Below are 13,845 nucleotides of genomic sequence, written 5' to 3'. Positions count from 1 at the left end.
GCTATCATCAAATCTCATAGATTTTTTCTTATAAAATGTTCTATGCATTCATTCTTCATTCCACTCTCTGCTGTATAGAATGAAGTTAGATGTTGAGAAGATTTTCAGGTTGTTACACTAATATTGCTCCACCTTCCTAAATATATCTGTAGTGGGTGGTTGGCTTTCATTACTACTACTACTACTACTACTACTACTACTACTACTACTACTACTACTGGGAGTACTGCTGCTGCTGCTGCAGCAGCTGCTACTGCTACTGTTTTTGGCTGCATGGCATCTGAACTTCTGGCTCTGTGTTTTGGAAATGTCATACCTTATGAGTTGTGTGAGACAAAGCCCACCTCCCTCCTAGTGAAACCATAAAGTCCAGATAGTTGTTTCCCAACCCTCCTCATAGATAGAGTGCAGGCAGTTGGCCAGGTCTAGGTTACATGCACATCAGAAATGTCTTCTAGAACTTTGAGTCAGGAACTCGTGACTCAAGCCAGGATAGCAAATACCTCATTCTAGTGGCATACGTGGCAGCAACATCCAGCTTCTAAGGACAGAGAAGCCATATCCAGTGAGAGCACTCATCCATGCATTGAGTATATTGGCCCATTTACTCCTGGGGGATCTCATAGTGTTAGAATTTTGCGTTTGCAATGTTTGAAATTTAGATTACAAAAAGATACTATATAGTAAGCATATCTACATTATCCCATTTATGTTCAAATATTCACCTAGAGATAAACTTGGAAGTATTTCACTAGAATGTTGACAGAGGTTATCTCAGGGTGATCTATCAAGTATGTGCTTTTTATCCCCAATTGTTTTCTTATACTTTTGCAATCATTTGTTGTTGCTGTTTTTAACAATTTAATATGTAATATTTGTATAAACAAGAAAGCTATTTTCATTAAAGGATCAAAACCACCTTTAGCTTTTATGTTTTGTTTTCTCTAGAATGTAAACTTCTAAAGTCAGAAACATGCCTTTCCATCTTTGTATTCTCAGCATAGGGTATGGCCTTAGAGAACATTAATTGAATGAATAAGAGGAAAAAATGATAGAATAAAGAAATAAGGATCGGTTAATCCTATCACTGGGATCGAATGGAAAGTAAGGATCTATGACCAGGCATGGTGGCTCACACCTATAATCCCAGCACTTTGGGAGGCCGAGGCAGGCAGATCATTTGAGGCCAGGAGTTCAAGACCAGCTTGGCCAACATGGTGAAACCCCGTCTCTACTAAAAATACAAAAAGTAGCCGGACGTGGTGGCACCTGTGGTCCCAGCTACTTGAGAGGCCGAGGCAGGAGAATCACTTGAACCCGGGAGGTGGAGGTCGCAGTGAGCCAAGATCATGCCACTGCTCTCCAGCCTGGGCAACAAAGTAAGACTCTGTCTCAAAAAAAAAGTAGTGATCTGTTACAGGATGTTCAGGGAATTTCTGCTCCATTGGGTAGTTACATTATATTTCCTCTAAACAGTCTTAACAGCTGTTAAGGGTCTGTGAACTATCAGTATTAATGGGTAGAAATTTACATAAGATTTTGATAAGTTATAAGACTAAAGTCTTTTCTACAGAAAAGAGAGGGTCTTAATGAGTGGTAATTTTATTTGTAGATATATTAGAGAATACTCCAAGAACTAAGGCACCTGATTATGAAATTGTCCGAAACAAAAGGGATTGTGCTTTACAGACTAGTCATGTTTACATGAAGGAGCAGATACCAAGGACACAGATTTCAGAAATCTGGGAGATAAAATTTAGATGATCACAGTGTTTGGTGAGAGTCCAAGTACTTGACACGTGTGAATATATAGATGTCTTCACATGCTGGCAGCACGACAGGGAAGAGGGGTATCTGATAACAGGCTCTATGCTGCAGTCTACTTAACATCATGAAGAATTGGGGGTAGGGCGGGGGTCAGTATCACAGAGCAGGGTTCCTAAGATGGGGGTCCCCATTTGGAGGAAACTGGGAGAAAAACTAGGGTGTGAAGATGCAGTCAAATAGTTATACAGTTGAGGTTTGGCTACAGAAATAAATAAGAAAACAGCTAATTGGCCTTAGATAATAATGTAATATATATTTAATAAATGCATATTTAATACATAATTTAACACTGTTATTGCTATAAAATATTTCTTGGAAGTTATAAAATTTTCATATGTGTGTTAGGAAAGAGGGAAGGGTAGTTGATTTGCCAAGTGATTAAATTGTGTTGGCAAACTCTGGCCTGCAGCCTGCTTTTGTGTAGCTCAGGAACTAATTATAATTAGGCTTTTACATTTTTTTAATGGTTAAGGAAAATTAAAATAATATTGTTTATGCTGTGAGAATTATAAAAATTCAAATTCCCATGTTCATAAAGTTGTGTTGGAATACAGCTACATTCATTGGCTTAGGTATTGTCTGTGGTTGCTTTTGCGTTACAGCAGCAGTGTTGAGTAGAGCTGCATACCCTACAATATTTACTATCTTTATGGAAAAAGTTTGCCAACCCCCGAGTTACATTATGGGAAACATTACTCTAGCGGTTTATTATTTTTTTTCACCACTGAAACTGAACACTGAAGTGACAGTGTATAACTCTTCCCAGGAATAATTAGGGTTTTTTTCTATTAATTGTTTTAGATTACTTAATTTTCAACCCAAGTTATTAAATATTTCCCCCAAATTAAAATGAAATCACTAAGTAGTGGTCATTGTGACTTAATTAATTTAACTCTCTTGTGTCTACTTTTGTGGCTTTTGCTTACTTAATGTATGAGCAGTAGAATTAAAACTAAGAAAGATGAGGACATTTCCATTGCTACCAAAATACATTGTTACCTAAGATTACCAAGTAAATGTGAAGGGTGTGCCAACCACTGAAAAAGGACAGTGATGCAAGACCAGCAGAACACCATTTAAAGGGAAATACCTACTTTTGCTGAACACTGACATTTCCAAGCTTTTAATTTGGTAAAAATTATCTTTTATAATTTAACTGTTGAGAAAATGCTTCTGTATAATAATTTTTTTCTTTCAAAACGTACTTTCAGATCAGTGCTTCTGTGTAATAATTAAATGAAATTTTTGTTGCATTTTCCTTTTCTTTTGGACAGAAAGACTGTTGGCAAAGAAAGTCTTTTTTTTAATGTAATGTATTCTGCCACGCAGGCTTCACAAATGAAGAGCCTTATTGAGAGGAAATGAAAGTTTCTCCCAAAATCTGACAATCGACAGAGAACTACTATGAAAGAACATATTTTGTGTTTAGAGCTTGTGACCATTCTATATTATCAATAGGACATGTCATTTGGGTCTTTCCGCATTAGATATATGCTCATTCATTCCTGTTTTTTCTCTTTCTGTTCTAGCCTTGTGAAGAAGAATCTATCTGATAGGGATAGAGAAGCACAAAATGCTAGTGGAATAGAACTCAGACTGACTGAAGCTCAGTTGGGCTTTAAAATTTTTTGTAATTATTAAAGTGGTTTAGGTAAATTAAGCTGTACGTAAGAACTCTGTACAAAAGGTTTGTCTTAGTGGTAACAATAAAGATTGGATTTTTTTTTTTTTTAGACAGAGTCTTGCTCTGTCACCCAGGCTGGAGTGCAGGGGCACGATCTCGGCTCACTGCAAGCTCTGCCTCCCGAGTTCACACCATTCTACTGCTTCAGCCTCCCAAGTAGCTGGGACTGCAGACGCCCACCACTATACCCGGCTAATTTTTTGTATCTTTGGTAGAGACGGGGTTTTACTGTCTTAGCCAGGATGGTCTCAATCTCCTGACCTCGTGATCCACCTGCCTCAGCCTCCCAAAGTGTTGGGATTACAGGCGTGAGCCCCCACACCTGGCCCCCCCCCCTTTTTTTTTTTGAGATGGAGTCTTGCTCTGTTGCCAGGCTGGAGTACAGTGGTGCAATCTCGGCTCACTGCAATCACCGCCTCCTGGGCTTAAGCGATTCTCCTGCCTCAGCCTCCCAAGTAGCTAGGACTACAGGCGTGTGCCACCACACCCAGCTAATTTTTGTATTTTTAGTAGAGACGGTTTCACCGTCTTTGCAGGATAGTCTCGATCCCTTGACCTCACGATCTGCCCACCTTGGCCTCCCAAAGTGCTGGGATTACAGGCATGAGGGATTTTTAAATAAAGATGAAAAGGAAACGAGTCACTTAAACTACTTTTTTGTACTGCAGCCTCCACCTCCCAGGTTCAAGCAATTCTGCCACAGCCTCCTGAGTAGCTGGGATTACAGGTGCCCACCACCACACCCGGCTAATTTTTGTATTTTTAGCAGAGGTGGAATTTCGGCTTGTTGGCCAGGCTGGTCCTGGACTCCTGACCTCAAGTGATCCACCTGCCTCAGCCTCCCAAAGTGCTGGGATTACAGGCGTTAGCTATCATGCCCGGCCAGAAATCTAGATTTAACAGTGCGTTAAACTAATAAGAGCCTTCTTTTTCACGTAAGAAGTTACTTGAGAAAATGAAGTGGTTGCTGGAACTGGATTCGTTGTTCAGTTGTGTCTTCACGGACAAACTCTTTCCATCCCTCAGTTCCTCACCCCTCAGCATGTCAGGTTGGCCTCATGATTGTAAGATGCTTCCTAGAGTTCCAGGCATACATGGATTGCGTAGCCCTCATCTGAAATTTGAAATGCTCCAGAATTCGAAACTTTATGACTGCCAGTGTGACATTCAAAGGAAATGCTCACTGGAGCATTTTAGTCAGGTTAGGGGTGCTCAACCTATAGCTGCATTCAGGAGGTGGAGTATCCACCTCTCTTCCACACCTGTGTCCTAACAGCAAAGCAAAACATCCCGGACGCCCCCCTCACATCCTGCTGGCCCACCTTAGGTCATATGACTGCCCTTAGCTGCAAGGGAGACTGGGGAAACATGAATATCACTGAACTTTTCCAGTTTCCTTATACTAGCCGCAAGCAAGAGGGCTGAGAAATGGCAGGTCAGTTAGCCTGTCAGCAGACCTGCCAAATGCCCTTTTTAGTATCTAGTCAGTCAAACTGAGCAATAGAGCCAGGAGTTTAAAGAAATAAAAAATGAAATTTTTATTAAGGAGAGGACCCAAGGGACATCTTATAAGCTGTGTCCTTTAATTTTATTTATCGTTTTGATCAGTTTTGTTACGGTATAATTTAAGGTAAAATAATCGTAATGGCAAAATTCAGTGCATTTTGACTAATGGACCACCAGCAAGATATAGGATAGTCCCCGTATGCCCCTCTTTTGGCAGTCCTCTTTACCCTTCTGACCTCTGCCAACCACTTATCTGCCTTCTACCACTATAGTCTTGCCTTTTCTAAAATGTCATATAAATGGAATCCTACATTATTTGGTCTTTTCTGTATGGCTTTTTCTACTTAGTATAATGCTTCTGACCTTCATCCATATTATTGTGTGTTATCAACGCCATTTTATTACTGAGTAGTACTTTGTTGTATGGATATACCGTAATTTGTTTATCCATTCACCAGTGGAAGGGCTGGGGCTTTTAATTTTTTAAAAAGCTTCTGTGACCATTCACTTACAGGTCTTTGTGAACATAGGTATTTACTCAAGAGCAGTAAAAGCTATGAGTAGGTTTCTGGGTCATATGATAAGTGGATGTTTCACCTTGTAATAAATAGTCAAATTCTTTTCCAAAGTGACTGTACTATTTTGCATTCTGCCTGTCAGTACTTGAGAGTTTCAGTTGATCTGTGTCCTTGAAACATTTTTCAGTTTGGGGTATTCTAGCAGGTGTCAGAGCCTATCTCCTTGTGGCTTTAATTCACATTACCCTAGTGACTAATGTTGTTGAGCATCTATTCATGTGCTTAATTGCCACCCATATAATGGTGAGGTGTCTGTTTGAATCCTTCGCCTGCCTGTCTTTTAAATTAGGCTGTCATGTAATTGTGTTGTAAGCATTCTTTGCATATCCCAGATATGGAAATTTTATTGGATATGTTTTGCAAATATTTTCTCACAGTCTGTGGCTTACCATTTCATTAACAGTGTTTTCTAAGAGCAAAAGTTTTCATTTTGGTGAAGACCAATTTGTGATCTCTGTTGTCCCATTTCTTTTCTGTTTCCTTCCTTTCTAGTAGATTAAGGGGTTTTTGGTGGGGTTGTTTTTTGGGGGCGGGAGGTGTTTTGATTACATTGATCTCCACTTGTGAATTACTAGCTATTACGACCTTCATTTTGCCATTTTAGTGGTTGCTCTAGGGTTTACAGTATATAACTTTAACTTATTCACAGTCTGCCTTCAAATAATATACTACTTCACACATAGTATAATAACCTTACAGCAGTTTAGTTTCATTTCTTCCTTCCTGTCCTTTTTGTGTCATGTATTTTACTCCTATATATGCTAAACCCTACAATGTTGTTTTCCCCCAAAGCAGTAAAGTATTTTAAAATGAGCAAAATGGTCTTTCATATCACATATTTCCCATTTTTCAGTGCTCTTTGTAAGTATCCTTTCCATGTGGTCTCCTTTTTCTTCTACCTGAAGAACTTCATATGCCTCTCTTTTTATAGTGCAAGTCTACTGGTAATGAAGTTTTGACTTTTTGTTTATAAAAGTTTTGATTTGATCCAGGCACAGTGGCTCATGCCTACACATAGTCCCAGCACTTTGGGAAGCCAAATATCACTTGAGCCCAGGAGTTCGAGACCAGCCTGGGCAACATAGCGAAACCCCATCTCCAAAAAATACCAAAAAATTAGCTGGGCATATTGGCATGCACATGTAGTTCCAGCTGCTCACGAGGTTAAGCGGGGAGGTTAAGCGAGGAGGATCTCTTGAGCCTGGAAGGCAAATGTTGTAGTGAGTTGAGATTGTGTCACTGCACCCCAAATTGGGCAACCGAGTGAGACCCTGTCTCAAAAAAAAAAAAAAAAAAGTTTTGATTTTCCCTTCATTTTTGAAAGATACTGCAGCTGGGAGAAGAATTCTAAATTTCCCCCTACCCCCCAGTAATTGATGTCCCTCAGTTGTCTTCTAGTGTGCATAATTTCAGAGAAGTCTATTATTGTTCCTCTATGTTTTATGTCTGCCCTGGAAGATTTTATCTTTACCCTGGTTATCAGCAATTTGATTATGATGTGTCCTGAAATCATGTTTTTAAGGTTTATTCATATCTTCGAGTTTATTGATCTTTCTGCTGCTAATCTGCTGTTAATCCCATCCAGTGCCTTTTCATTTGAGATGTATTTTCATCACTAGAAGTTTGATTTTGGCTTCATTTTATATAAATTTTCATTTTTCTCTTTATTATGTTTGTTTTCTTCTAGTTTCTTAAACATGGAATATCTTTATATAGCTATTTCAGTATTTTTTATCTATCATCTGAGTTATTTGTGCTTCCCCGCCCCCACTCTTTACTCCCGGCTGTGTGTTGTTATGCGTCATAGTGGCTGGATTTTTTTGTATTGAGTAGTCTTGACTTTTTTTTCTGGTCACCAAATTACTTGGAATTAGTTGGATTCTTTTGCTTTGAAGCTTTACTAGGGTAGACCAGAGGCAACATTAGCCTTAGGACTAATTTAGCCTCATTACTGAGGTCATAGTCTTCCGAGAGTTCTTCTCAGTACTCTGTGTAGTGGTCTTTCTGCTCTCCTTGATGGGAACATTAACTCTTTTAGCCGTTGATTCTTTCTGCAGTCTCTGGTAGCTTCCTCTTAACAAATGCACAAATAGGATTCAGCTAGACTCCAGGAAACACCTCTGCAGACCTCCGGAGCACTCTACGTGGAGCTCCCTTCTCTCCTGTCCCCTGCCCCACACGTTCTAGCCACCTTGTCATACCTGAATGCCATTCCAGATCTCTCAACTCTGCAAGACCAGGCCCCATGCGCCCCTCTCCTGCCCATAGGCAGTAAGCTGGTGCACTCAGTTCATCCTTTTAGTCTTTCTTTTGTGCATCTTGTTGCCTAATGTCGGAAAGTGTTTTTCTTTTCCTTTATTTCTTATTGTTTAAATAAAACAGGAGAGTAAGTCAAGTTCCTGTTACCCCAGCTTACTTGAAATCCTCCATTCTTCATTCTTCCTAGATATTCTTCTAGCCTTGCATCTTTCTTAGAAAGCCATCATATGCTCATTGAAGCATTACGTATAATAACAAAACATTTCTTTAACCAAAATTTTGAACTGAACACACTCAAGGCTGAACTCATGGTATTCCTTTCCAAATCTCTGTGCTCCCTCCTCCCTCTTGTCCGCCTTCCCCCAAGCAATCACCATAGTAGTAAAAGGCTCCTCCATCCCAGGTACACATACCAGACACATGGGAGTCATCCTTAGCATTGCCCTCTTCCTCACCTACACATCTCATTATCACCTCCAAATGTTTGTTTTGCCTCAAGGGTATGTCTTCAGTCTTCCCACATCTCTCCATCTCCACCCTCCACTCCTCCGGTATTCCAGCCACCACCTCTTCCTGCTCTGGGAGCCTCCTAAGCAGTCTCCTTTATCCATTCTTGTTCTTTCCAATGCATTCTTTATTTAGTAAGCAGAAAGATTTTTTAAAATTATGTTTTAATCAAAGCAGTAAATGCAGAATTAAAGTAAAAAAGGCTTGTACCATGAAACTACTTTACTGCCTGATTTCTCCCCAGTGCCTGGTTGCATTCTCTACCACTTTCTACTATTTTACTGTTTCTGGCTTTCATTTTCATAATTCTAAATATGTGCTTATACTGTTACTTTTTATCAATTTTAGATATCTGTTGATGTTTTTCCACTCAATCCTTTTTTTTTTTTTTTTTTTTTTTTTTTTTTTTTTTTTTTTTGAGATTAAGTCTCGCTGTGTCCCCCAGGCTGGAGTGCAGTAGCGCGATCTCGGCTCACTGAAACTTCCACCTCCCTGGTTCAAGCAATTCTCCTGCCTCAACCTCCTGAGTAGCTGGGATTACAAGTGCACTCCACTACACCCAGCTAATTTTGTATTTGTAGTAGAGACGAGGTTTCACCATGTTGGTCAGGCTGGTCTTGAACACCTGATCTCAAGTGATCCACCTGCCCTGGCCTCCCAAAGTGCTGGGGATTGCAGGCATGAGCCACCTCACCTGGCCTCAACCCTTTCTTCTTTATTATAACTGTTATAATTTTTGGCTGAATCACTGTCATTGTTGACATTAACAAAGCAGACATTTTTACTTTCTGAGCCAAAATGTGTATTTTACCTTTCCTATCTCCTATGCCTTTTTTTTTTCCCCCTCCTTTTAGAGATGGGGTCTCACCATATTTCCCAGGCTGGTTTCTTTTCTTTCTTTTTTTTTTTTTTTTTTTTTTTTTTTTAGAAAGAGTCCTGCTCTGTCACCTAGGCTGGAGTGCAGTGGTGCAGTCTCGGCTCACTGCAACCTCCACCTCCCAGGTTCAAGAGATTCTTATGCCTCACCCTGCCGAGTAGCTGGGATTACAGGCACATGCCACCACGCCTGGCTAATTTTTGTTTTTTTGTTTGTTTTTTCTGAGACAGTCTATCTGTCACCCAGGCTGGAGTGCAATGGCATGATCTTGGCTCCCTGCAACCTCCACCTCCCAGGTTCAAGCATTTCTCCTGTCTCAGCCTCTTTAGTAACTGGGATTATAGGTGCATGCCACCATGCCCAGCTAATGTTTTTATTTTTAGTGGATGTGGGGTTTCACCACGTTGGCCAGGCTAGTCTTGAACTCCTGACCTTAGGTGATCCGCCCACCTTGGCCTCCCAAAGTGCTGAGATTACAGGCATGAGCCACTGTACCCAGCTTAGTTTTTGTATTTTTAGTAGAGATGGGGTTTCACTATGTTGGCCAGGCTGGTTGCAAACTCCTGACTGCAGGTGATCCACCCACCCCAGCCTCCCAAAGTGCTGGGATTTCAGGCGCCAGGCTGGTTTCTTACTCCTGGGGTCTCAAGCAGTTTTCACATCTTTGCTTCCCAAAGTGTCGTATGTCTTTTTATCATTTGCTACTTTTGCAACATGTATCTGTTGCTGATTTGTTTACTTTCTGTTATTCTCCTTAATTTTCAACATGATCAAATACGTTTTCAGATTATAGTCAAACTCCCCACTTTTCTTTTTTTCTTCCTAGACATCCTCTTGCACTCTGGGGTGGATATTTTCTTGGCCAAGGTGGAAAGTCACAGCCCTAGGACTTACCTTCAGCATTATCTTCTCTTCTCTCTTGTATTTTGTCTTTGAGTTTTCCTCAGTGTTAATTTGCTCTCTTATGTTGGTGGAATATATTCTCCATCAGGACAGTAAGAAAAGGTGAATGGGATGTAAATTTTGAGATATTGTGTTTGTCTTTATTCTGCCCTTTAATAGAGTTGTTGGATCAAAAATTATTTTTCCCTCAGAATTTGGAAGTCATTGTTAAATTATCTTTTGGCTTCCAGTGTTGCTATTAATAGTCCTGATAGTTTTCTTTTTTTTTTTTTTTTTTTTCTTAAGAGACAGGGTCTTGCTCTGTTGCCCAGGCTGGACTGCAGTGGCACAATCACAGCTCACTCTAATCTCTAACTCCTGGGCTCAAGCAATCTTCCTGCTTCAGCTTCTCAAGTAACTGGGACTACAGGCGTGTACTACCATGCCTGCCTAATCTTTTAATTTTTTGTAAAGATGGGGTACCACTATGTTGCCTAAACTTGTCTTGAGCTCCTGACCTCAAGCAGCCCTCCCACCTTCATCTCCCAAAGTGCTGAGATTACAGGCATGACCACCATGCCTGGCCTCCTAGTAATGTTCTTGAGTTTGTTTGTTTGTTTTATGTTTTTTTTTTTTTTTTCCCAAATCAACAGGTCTTTTATTGCATCATTTAAATATCACAAGTAGGTCTTAGGAGTCATCTGGCATCTTCTTTCTGTAGCTGGATAACTCTTAGATCTTATTCATCAGGCTGCTGAACTGTTCCTTTTCAGAGACATAGATACCATCCAAAATTTCCTGATATCCTTGTTTTTAACTGCTGTGACTTGCTGAAATCAAAGCCGCTGAATTTGAAACAAGCTCAATGTCATTTCCTTCAAGGATTAATTCGTCTTTTTTGGCTGATACTGAACAAGGCAACACCTGGTCTCATCAAACCCTGCGGATGTATTTTTCACCCAAGAAAATTTCGTGATTTCAACAACGAGACCCATTCTCCTGGATAACGACGTTGATGGGGAAGTGAGCATACACAGACCTCATCTTGTAACGGAAACCCAGTGTAACCACCCTTGATCATGTTCTGTACATGACTACAAATAGTCTGAACGGTAGCCAGTTCCTTTCTGTTACCCCACCATTTGTCAACCCGAAGCCTCTTTTTTTTCTTTCCAAGAAGACTGAGTTCTACATTGATGTGATTGAAGTCCCTCCGCAGGGTTCCTCTGGGGCCCTTCACGATAACTGTGCGTCCCTTCAGAGTAATGTCAACATTTTCTGGAATGTCGACAGTCTGATTGCTGAGAATGGTCTTCATTCTTGCAGTAGACGCAGCAAAAAAAGCTTGAGTTTTATTTTTAATCTTTTTTGTAGACTGCCTTTTCTCACTGGAAACTTTTGGGATCTGTTCTTTTCCCTGCCATTTTGAAATTTTGTAACAACGTGCCCTACCTGGTTAGGGTTTTATTTTCATTCATTGTGCTGGAGACTTCTGACCAGGGAATATTGCTTGTATTTATGGGAAGTTGTTTCATAATATTATTTCCTTGATAATTTCCTCCTCTTCGTTTTCTTTCTTCTCTCTGTTACTGTTGGTCAGACATTGTTCTTGGATGGATCCACTTGCTTGACCTTTTTTTTTTTGGTGGCTATCACATTTTAATTTTCAGTGTTTTGGGGTTTTTTGTTTTTTTGGGTTTTTTTTGAGACAGAGTCTTACTCTGCCACCCAGGCTAGAGTACAGTGGTGTGACCTCAGCTCACTGCAACCTCCATCTCCTGGGTTCAAGTGATTCTTCTGCCTCAGCCTCCCAAGTAGCTGGGATTACAGGCACTCACAACCATGCCTGGCTAATTTTTGTATTTTTAATAGAAACAGGGTTTCACCATGTTGTCTAGGCTGGTCTCGAACTCCTGACTTTGGGTAATCCACCCGCCTCGGCCTCCCAAAGTGCTGGGATTACAAGCATGAGCCACTGCGCCTGGCCAGTTTTCAGTGTTTTATATTTCTATCTGGATGTTTGTACACAGGTATTCTTAAATATATTTAAGATTTGTGGACTTTATATAAGCTATACTTCAACAGAATAGTGAAAATAAATGGAAAGGACCCTTCCCCCTCCATTGTTAATATCTAAAGTAAAATCTCTTTTTTTTTTTTTTGAGACAGAGTTTTGCTGTTGTTGCCCAGGCTGGAGTGCAGTGGTGCGATCTGGGCTCACTGCAACCTCCACCTCCTGGGTTCAAGCAATTCTCCTGCCTCAGCCTCCCGAGTAACTGGGACTACAGGCACACTCCACCACGCTCAGCTAATTTTTTTGTATTTTTAGTAGAGACAGGGTTTCAGCAAGTTGGCCAGGCTGGTCTTGAACTCCTGACCTCAGGTGATCCACCCACCTCGGCCTCCCAAAGTGCTGGGATTACAGGCGTGAACACCACCTCTCATTGTTTTTTATATTCTCCTGTTTATCTCTTCTAGATGTCATTGTCTTTTTCTCAGCCTCTTCATTAAGCATGTTGTGTTTTGTTCTCTGTAGTCTGTATCTTGTCTGTTTCTCATAAGTTATTTTTTTGTTTGGTCTCTTGTCTTTCCTGTTAGAAGGTTTGTTAGTGTTGCATTGCTGCCATAACAAGTTACCATAAGTTTAGCAGCCTGAAACAGCACGAATTTATCTCACAGTCGCTGTAGGTTAAAGGTGTATACACAGTGGCTCACCTGTGTCCTCTGTAGAGTCTTTAGTGGCTGAAGTTAAGGTGTCAGCGGGGCTGCGTTCCTTCCTGGAGGCTCTGAGAATGAATTTTGCGTGATAGACTTTGGTTCTGTGTGATTGTAAGACTAAGGTTCCCTCTGGCTTGTCTGCCAGGGGTCATTCTCAACTCCTAAAGGCTCTCCACATTGCTTGTGGCCCCCTTCCTCTATCTTCAAAGCCAGTAACAGCAAGTCAAGGTCTTCTCTCGGAATTTATCTGACCATTCCTGTCTCATCTCTCTTCTGCCTGCCTCTGCTGTTCTGAGGCCTCATGTGATTACATTGGGTTCACCCAGATAACCCAGGATAATCTCCCTAAAATGAGTTAATAAGTAATCTTAATTCATTTGCAAAAACTCCTCACAGCAGTACCTAGATTGGTGCTTGTGTAACCATGGGTAGGGATCTTAAACCTTTAGTATTCTGCCCACCACAGAAGCCTTTCTCAAGTGTCTAGTAATCATTGGCTGTCTGGCTGGGGCACTTTTTTTTTAGACAGAGTCTCGCTCTGTCACCCAGGCTGGAGTGCAGTGGCGCAATCTCGGCTCACTGCAAGCTCTACCTCCCGGGTTCATGCCATTCTCCTGCCTCAGCCTCCCGAGTAGCTGGGACTACAGGCGCCCGGCACCACACCCAGCTAAAATTTTTTTTTTTTTGTATTTTTAGTAGAGACGGGGTTTCACCATGTTAGCCAGTATTGTCTCCATCTCCTGACCTCATGATCTGCCCACCTCAGCCTCCCAAAGTGGTGGGATTACAGGCGTGAGCCACCGCGCCCGCCTGGGGCATTATCAGTGCCTAATAGGAAGCTCTATATTGTATGGATTTTAGCTCATCATCCCTCTGTAAGGTATTTAGACATATTGAGCAAGCTTTTTCAAACATCAGTATCTAAAAGATCTTTTCCCTAGGGCTATTCAGGTTCTGCTTGTAAAGGATCCTAAAGGGTGTGTGTCTGTGGAGTAGGTTACCTGAGT

At 41.0% G+C, this 13,845-nt stretch overlaps 1 protein-coding gene and 1 pseudogene across 4 annotated transcripts in view; one reads left to right on the top strand and one right to left on the bottom strand.

Annotated features, from left to right (window-relative positions):
• FERMT2 (FERM domain containing kindlin 2) overlaps positions 1–13,845 on the top strand; it is a 97,971-nt gene that overhangs the window by 35,650 nt on the left and 48,476 nt on the right. The window lies entirely within an intron of this gene.
• Positions 10,860–11,459, bottom strand: LOC108513672 (60S ribosomal protein L9 pseudogene; annotated as a pseudogene).

Source organism: Rhinopithecus bieti, unplaced genomic scaffold, assembly GCF_001698545.2.
Source record: "Rhinopithecus bieti isolate Rb0 unplaced genomic scaffold, ASM169854v2 scaffold_29928, whole genome shotgun sequence".
Classification (NCBI taxonomy): domain Eukaryota; kingdom Metazoa; phylum Chordata; class Mammalia; order Primates; family Cercopithecidae; genus Rhinopithecus; species Rhinopithecus bieti.
Note: the sequence above shows the minus strand (reverse complement) of the source record. Positions and strands in the feature narration are given on the sequence as shown.